Source organism: Canis lupus, chromosome 17 (genome assembly GCF_011100685.1).
Source record: "Canis lupus familiaris isolate Mischka breed German Shepherd chromosome 17, alternate assembly UU_Cfam_GSD_1.0, whole genome shotgun sequence".
NCBI lineage: Eukaryota > Metazoa > Chordata > Mammalia > Carnivora > Canidae > Canis > Canis lupus.
This window is the reverse complement of record NC_049238.1, coordinates 20199884-20208557: the sequence shown is the minus strand read 5'-3', so window position 1 is coordinate 20208557 and position 8674 is coordinate 20199884. Positions and strand designations below refer to the sequence as shown.

At 44.6% G+C, this 8674-nt stretch overlaps 1 long non-coding RNA gene and 1 pseudogene across 1 annotated transcript; both read left to right on the top strand.

The window, feature by feature from the left end:
• Positions 1 to 251: 251 nt before the first annotated feature.
• LOC119874799 lies at positions 252 to 8403 on the top strand. The gene is made up of 2 exons (XR_005371842.1): positions 252 to 568; positions 7952 to 8403. It is a non-coding gene; the product is annotated as an uncharacterized LOC119874799 (long non-coding RNA).
• LOC100686821 lies at positions 1507 to 1830 on the top strand (annotated as a pseudogene).
• Positions 8404 to 8674: the final 271 nt, after the last annotated feature.

The window sequence follows — 8674 nt, the reverse complement described above, 5'->3', positions numbered from 1 at the left end:
CCTGAGCTCAGGTTTCCTGACTCGGGCCCAGAGCCTGCTCCCAGCTCTTGGGGCCACTCTGCTCCCAGCTCAAAACAGCTGTCATTCTCTTTAGATTCTAAACCATCGGAAGGTACAGACAGGATCTTCTTAGGGGATTAACTTCGGCAGTTAGCATGGCCTTTAGATGGAACTATTGCAGAGGACACTTGAGCCTTTACCAGAGAGACAGGCTTGGGTTTTGAAAATCTACTTGCCCTGGCCTGTGGGAGTTGGCCCTGGCTCCTTCGTCACTCCTCTGTGACAGCAGGGAGCCAAGTCAGGCCAGAGGTGTGCGTGTGGGACCACTTTGGAATCCTTCCTCCAAACACCATTTGGTGGCTCCCTGTCACTGCCAGAGGGTGTATTCGGTGTCCAGCCTCCCCGGCTGGGGAGAGGCAGAGAAACCCACGCATGCTCCCTGTGTCGTCACTCCCAGTGGGAGACACAGCATCGCAGGAGAAGCAGCAAGAGGATGGCGTGAGTGCCCTCTCAAGGGGGGGACCCGATGACCCTCCAGGATGAGAGACACCAGGAGGAGCTCAGAAAGGTAGAGATCCCCTGGGGATGGGGAAGTGGCTGAGGACGCTTCCGGGTGTGTCCCCCTCCCCCAAGCCAGTGTCTGGGTCAGACTGAAACATTCCTGTAGTTTGTGAATCACACCAGGAAACCGCCCCTGCAACATTCCAGGATGCAAAAGCCAGGACCTTGGTCTGACTGCCGATTGGTGGCGGTGGACCAGGGGAAAGGACACCAGCGGGGCCGTCTGCAGATACAGGATTCTGTGCCTTGATCTTCACACATGGGGGGGGGTGGGGGTTGGATGAGGCAAAGGGAGTCCGGGGCTTTTCCTGTCGAGGTTAAATGTCAGAGTGGCCAGAGTTTCACCTCAACCCCGGTCTCCTGACTTTCCCCTGTAGGCACCTCCCAACTTCGGTGATGACAGTGGGCTTGGCTGACAGGCATCATCGGGAGAACCATCTGGAATTCAGGAGGCAGAGCAAGGCTAGAATGTTAGTGGGCAACACCTCCCAGCCCACCTCACCCTCATTTCCTCTTCCTGAGTCCCAGGGGGCTTGGATGAAGCTGTTCCCACAACATTTAAAATAGTGTTTGAAAAAAGAAAACAATGCGGCGCCTGGGTGGCTCAGTGGGTTGGGCGTCTGGCTTCGGCTTAGGTCATGATCCCTGGGTCCTGGGATCAAGCCCTGCATCAGGCTCCAGGCTCAGCCGGAAACCTGCCTCTCCCTCTGCCGCTCCCCCTGCTTGTGCTCTCTTTGTCAAATAAATAAATAAAATCTTAAAAAAAAAAAAAAAAAAACACAAGCACACACAAAAAGATCACCCTACATGCAACAGCAGGGAGAATGATCTGAAATAAATTATGACCTAAAATAAATTATAAAGTTAAGCCACTATTTAAAACAATAATGTTTTTAGAGCTTCAGTGGTGGTTGAGACTTCACTGCCAAGCTAGGAATGGGACAGATGGTGGAGACTGACCCCAGCACCCGAAGGATCTCACCCTGGTGGTGTAGACACTCCTGCAACAGATGCAAGATAAATGTCGGACTATGTCTGACTAGATCGTGGGAAAGAACTGATGGCATGAGGAGTCCCACTGACGACCTGGAGAAAAACATTGCAGACCTCATGACACAGGCTGGGGCAGAAGAACCAGCAGATGAAGACAAGATATCAGCCACACTAAAGAGTAGAAGCTTGCTATTTTACACTGAAATTTGGAACAGCATTTTTTTTTAAAGATGTTATTTATTTATTCATGAGAGACAGAGAGAGAGAGAGAGAGAGAGGCAGAGACACAGGCAGAGGGAGAAGCAGGCTCCATGCAGGGAGCCCGTCGTGGGATTCGATCCCAGATCTCCAGAATCAGGCCCTGGGCCGAAGGCTGCGCTAAACCGCTGAGCCACCCGGACTGCCCCTGGAACAGCATTTTTATTTTTATTTTATTTTATTTTATTTTATTTTATTTTATTTTATTTTAGAACAGCATTTTTATAAGCAAGAGAAGATCGAATGGCTTTTTTTCATTACTTTTTAAATTTATATTCAATTTGCCAACATATAGCATAACATCCAGTGCTCATCCCATCAAGTCCCCTCCTCAGTACCTGTGACTGGGTGGCATCCCCCCACCCACTCCCCTTCCGCAACCCTTTGTTTCCCGGAGTTAGGAGTCTCTCACTGTCGAATGGCTTTTTGAAGCAACTACTATGTACAGACAAGTTTTCTATGATAAAGTGTACACTCTTCTTATCACATACTGTCTAGTGAGTTTATAGGGTGATTCCTCCCAATTTCTCGAACATGGTAATTTCACATCTTTAGACCTTGGTCAGTTATGCTGTTATTTTTTTTAAAAACAAGCAATTTTTTAAAAAGATTTATTTATTTATTTACTTATTTTTTTAAATTTTTATTTATTTATGATAGTCGCAGAGAGAGAGAGAGGCAGAGACACAGGCAGAAGGAGAAGCAGGCTCCATGCAGGGAGCCTGAAGCGGGACTCCATCCCGGGTCTCCAGGATTGCGCCCTGGGGCAAAGGCAGGCGCTAAACCGCTGCGCCACCCAGGGATCCCTATTTACTTATGTATTTATGATAGACACACAGAGAGAGAGAGAGAGAGGCAGAGACACAGGCAGAGGGAGAAGCAGGCTCCATGCAAGGAGCCCGATGTGAGACCTGATCCCTTACTCCAGGATCGCGCTCTGGGCCAAAGGCAAGCGCCAAACCGCTGAGCCATCCAGGGGTCCCCGCAATTTTATTTCTTTTAATGATTTTATTTATTTATTCATGAGAGACGGGGGGGGGGGGGCAGAGACACAGGCAGAGGGAGAAGCAGGCTCCATGCAGGGAGCCGGATGTGGGACCCGATCCCAGGACTCCAGGATCACGCCCTAAGCTGAAGGCGGTGCTAAACTGCTAAGCCACCCAGGCGTCCCAGTTATGCTGTTAAATAGTAAACACCCAAACTTTGGTGGATCCTGCATAAAATTGTCAAATATTTTAGGGTACAAAAAAATAAAACAATAAAACTTTTAGAAAATAATATACGAGGGACGCCTGGGTGGCTCAGCGGTTGAACATCTGCCTTCAGCTCAGGGTGTGATCCCAAGTCCAGAAATTGAGTTCCGCATGGGGCTCCCTGTGAGAAGTCTTCTTCTCCCTCTGCCTGTCTCTCTCTCTCTCTCTCTTTCTGTGTCTATCATGAATAAATAAACTCTAAAAAGAAAAGAATATAGAAGAATTTCTTTGTGACCTTGGGTATAGAAAGAGTTTTAAAGCAAAACAGGAAAAGTGCTAATCAAAGAGAAAGATGGAAAAGTATGTCTGTATTCAATTTAAGGAATCCTAAATATAAGAAACACCATAAAAAGAATGAAATGTCAAGCCACAGAGAAGATACTTGCAGCACACATAAGCAATAGAAGTTTCAAAGCCAGAATATAAAATAACTCCTATAAGGACACCTGGTGGCTCAGTGGTTAGTCTGCCTTCAGCCCAGGGCATGATCCCAGAGTCCCAGGATCGAGTCCCACATGGGCTCCCTGGATGGAGCCTGCTTCTCCCTCTGCCTGTGTCTCTGCATCTCTCTTTGTGTCTCTCATAAATAAATAAAATATAATAAATAAATAAATAAATAAATAAATAAATAAATAATAAACTCCTATAAAGCAATAAGAACAAGACAGATAATTCAGCAGAAAAGTGAGCAAGAGGGGCACCTGGCTGGCTCAGTTGGAAGAGCATGAACTTTTGATCTCAGGGTTGTGAGTTCGAGCTCGATGTTGGGCACTGAGATAACTTAAAAGTAAAATCTTTAAAAAAATGAGCAAGAGATATGAAGGGGTAGGTAATTCATGGGAGAAGATATGAAATGTCAGCAGACATATGAAAACATGTTTAACTTTGTCATCTCCAAGAAATCCAAATTAAAGGCATAGTGGGATACCAAGTATCTAAAACAAAGAATGTCAATATTAAGTTTCGGTTCTTCTGAAGCAACTGGAACTCTCATACACTGTTATCAGTGTAACCTTTTACATCCAGTTTGGTAAACAGTTTGACATCATCTACTGAAATTGAAACTTGCATTCTCTATGACCCAGCAATTCCACTCCTAGGGACATACGCAAGGGAAACGGGCTCAATGCACACAGGAGACATAAATAAGAATGCTCATAGCGTCATAACCTATAATAACTCCAAATTGGAAATAACCCAAATGGTAATTTGGGGGCAGCAGTGTGGCTCAGTTGGTTAGGTATCTGGCTCTCAACTTTGGCTCAGGTCATGATCTCAGGGTCCTGGGATCAGCTCCATGTCAGGCTCCATGCTCAGTGGGAAGTCTACTTGAGGATTCTCTCTCCCCCTACCCCTCCCTCCTCTAGTGCTCTCTTGGTCTCTGGCTCTAAAATAAATAAGTAAATCTTGTTTAAAAATGAGTAGATGAAAAAAAATATGAGTAGATGATAGGTGGTATAGTCATACAATGAAATATTATACAGTAATAACACTATACACAACAGACACAACAACATAGATGAGTCTATCAAATAAAAGAAACAAGAAAAAAAGCTCCTTACAAAAGAATGCACACTATATGAATTATATAAACCTCAAAAACTGGCTGGCTCAGTTGGTAGAGCATATGATTCTCAATCTCAGGGTTGTGAGTTCAAGATCCACAGTGAGTGTAGAGTTTACTTTAAAAAACAGGCAAAAGAAAACCGTACTCTTTAGATGATAAAAGAAAAAGAAAAGCAAGCAAATGAACATTATAAAATCAGGAGTGCTTACCTTACGGAGAAAGGAGAGAAATGTGACTGCAGAGGGTCCTGCAGGGGACTACTGGGATGCTGGCAATGTCCTCTGTTTAGCTTGGATGGTTGGCACAAGGGATGGTGGTTTGGGGGGGGTATTTTTTTGGCACAAGGGATGATGGGTTTGGTTTTTCTTTTTGGTATTTTGGGGGCACTTTTAAGTGGTATATTCATGTAATACAACTTTCTGAATGTGTTTTATTCGATTGAACTATGTGAAATTGCCAATATCAACCATTTTTAACCTCCAAAATGGCAATTTCAGATGGCTCAACCTAATATTTCATAGTAAAATCAAGTTTACATTAAGATAAGCAGCCATTCAAAAGAAAATAGAAGAAAAAAATAGAAAAAAGAAAGATAAGCAGCCATTCAAAATGACTATTGTAGGGATGCCTGGGTGGCTTGGTGGTTGAGCATCTGCCTTTGGCTCGGGTTGTGGTCCTGCGGTCCTGGGATCAAGTCCCGTACAGGGTGTCTCTGCCTCTCTCTGGGTCTCTCATGAATAAATAAATAAAATCTTTTGAAATATGATTATTGTAAAGGCTATTAATAACTACATTCACTTATTTAATTTTTAAAGATATATTTATTTATTTGAGAGAGAGCTTGAGCATGCACACTAACCAGTGGGGGGAGGGACAGAGGCTCAAGCTGAGCACGGAGCCGGAAGTAGGGGCTCCATCCCATGACCCATGAGATCAAGACCTGAGCTGAAACCAAGAGTCAGACGCTCAACTGACTGAGCCACCCAGGCGCCCACCATTTATTTATTAAACAAATATTTCCTGAGGGCTTATGAATCAGGCGTACTTCTAAGCACTGGAATAGAGAATCAAATTCTTTCATGCTGCTTGCATTCTAATGGATTTGAAAACACAAGTGAATGAAGTGGAGGAGAGAGGCCCTGTGCAGCCACAGGAGGGAAAGCCCGCGGGCAGAAGAAAGAGCAAGTGCACAGGCCCTATGACTGGAATGTGCTTGGGAGTACTGCAGAACAGGGAGGCCAGTGTTACTGAGTCAGAGTGCAGCAAGGAGAGAGGATGAATACATGAAATGGGAGAAGTAACTAGAGACCCACCATGGAAGGCCACGTGCCCAGGCAAGGGACTTTGGAGTTTATTCTGAGAGCAATGAGAGGCCATCAGGAGGTTGAGAGCAGGAAGTGGTATGATTTGATCTATAGTTTAGAAGAAAGATTTTTGGCTGTTCTACAGAGAAGGGGAAGTAGGGAAGTGGAAGCAGGGATTCCTGTTAAAATGCCGCTGCAGTGTCCAGGTGACGAATGAAGGTGGCATGGACCACGGTGGCAGTGGTGGTAGCACACAGTATGTTGCAGTCAAGATCAGTAGATTTGATGGGTAGAACTCAGGTAGGATTTGTGGATGGATTGCACCGAGAGTAAGCAGAAAAACAGTTGATAGTGTGTGTATGTGTGTGGGTGTGCATTTTAAGATTTATTTATTTCAGTGAGAGAGAGTGCATGTGAAGGAGGGAGGAGCAGAGGAAGAGGGAGAGAGAAACTCAAGCAGATTCTCTGCTTAGCGTGGAGCCCCACCTAGGGCTTGATCTCATGACCCTAAGATCATGACCAAGAGTGAGAGGCTTAGTCAACTGCACCACCCAGGCACCCTGATAATGTGTATATTTTTTAAAAATTAGGATACACAATTCTATATATGGTACAGTCAAAACTCTTTAAAACATGTTCTTGGGGCACCTGGCTGGCTCAGGTGGAGGAGCATGCAACTCTTGATCTCGGGGTTGTAAGTTCAGGCCCCATGCTGGGTGTAAAAATTACTTAAAAATAAAATCTTTTGGGATGCCTGGGTGGCTCAGTGGTTGAGTGACTCACTTCAGCCCAGGGCGTGATCCTGGAGTCCTGAGATCGAGTCCCACATTGGGCTCCCTGCATAGAACCTGCTTCTCCCTTTGCCTATGTCTCTGCCTCTCTCTCTCTCTGTGTCTCTCTTGAATAAATAAAATATTTAAAAATAAATAAATAGATAATAAATAAATAAAATCTTTAAGGGTACCTGGATGTCTCAGTCAGTTAAGTGACCAACTCTTGATTTTGACTCAAGTCGTGATCTCAGGTTTGTGAGATGGAGCCCCATGTTGGGCTCTGCACTCAACTGAAATCTACTTGAGAATCTTTCTCTCCCTCTCCCTCTGCCCCCCTCCCCCACCACTTGCACCCTCACACTTTCTCCTCCCTAAATAAATAAAATAAAATAATAAAAATCTTAGGAAAACAAAACAAAACATGTTCTTAAAGTATTTTTGTAACAAGAAATTCAAGAATGGAGAAGTAGAAGAAATTCAGTTGGGGAAACAGAATATTTTCATCAATGGATGGATTACACCATTAAACCAGCTGCTGCTAATTACAGAGTAGGAATGGCTACAGAAGGTAAGGAAAGAAAGAAAGTACCTCACCCCTCGCCCCAATCCCTCTGCCCTGCCCCGGGCTTGGAGAAAGCAAGAAAGTGTTTACTGGAGAGACAGGAGTTAATACGCTGCAAGTGGGGGGGGGGGGGGCATTGAAAGAAGGTGGAGCTGATCCAGGTAGGGGGCCATTTGAAATCAGAGCCTTGGGGCCCAGTACAAAGTGATAGAAAGAGCACCCACTCTGGAGTTGGAGACATTCAGCTCAAGTCCCCGGACTGCCAGGTACCATCTAAATTAATGTGAAAGTTAGATAAACATTCTGTAATCCACCTATGAGGTGTCCAATAAAGGGTAGCTACTAAGGACAGTGTTTTTTTTTTTTTTAATATTTAGATTTTTTTTAATTTTCAGATTTTTCTATATTTTGGTGGGGATGGGGAGTTAACTCAACTCCTATTTACCAGAAAATACAGCAGACAAAGGAGAAAACAAACTGTTGGGGAAAGAGGAACTGCTATTAATGTAGACTTGGACACAGCCAGGGATCTCTTGAGTTAGATAATCTCACAGTGACGGATCCCAGACTTGGAGCTGCGCCAGTGACTCTGTCACATAGTCATATCTCCCTCTGCTGGCAGAACTTGGTTTTGCAGGGTAACCCCAAACCCTGAATAACTTGTGTCTGAAAATTTGCAGGCTCCAGAATTACTAAGGAGCTAAAATTGCCTTCTTGATATCATCTCATGCTGACTGGTTACTGGGACCACACTGGAAGAAGATGCTGGGATGGGAATCCCCTGAGAAAGAATGGTCATTGTCACAGAAAACAGTGAAGGAAGTTTCTTCCTCCCACCAAGCCAACAATGGGTCTGAACTCCTATGAGACTCATATTCAAACCAGGACTGAGAAGCAACCATTTTGCCATGTCCACAGGAAGCTTGCCTTGTGACACAGGAGACAGACCACTCGGGTTGATGGTTTGGAGTCTGAAGACTGTGCCATTTGATGGCGGGGTGTCCCTTCTCTGGTCACTTAGCCTGAAGCTTGGAGTCCTCCTTTGAATGTGGAGATATTAATATTTGCCCTCTCAGGGTTGACGTGGGGATTAAGTGAGAAATAAAGGTGATAACACGTTGTGAACTGTAAATCATTCTACAAATATAAGGGTGTTTCTTTTTGTTTTTGTTTTCATTTTTTACCACCCCTTCTTTGTCTTGTCTCCTCATTTCCTTGCCCTGAAGGTCTTGGAACATTTATTCATTCATTTGCTTCACAACTGATTTTGGTGAACTTAAGTGAATATAGTATCAGGCTAAGTGTGAGGAAAGGAGACACAGAGATAAAGAGCATAGCTCCTGGGTCGCCTAGGTGGTTCAATCAGTTAGGCATCTGCCTTTGGATCTGGTCATGATCCCAGA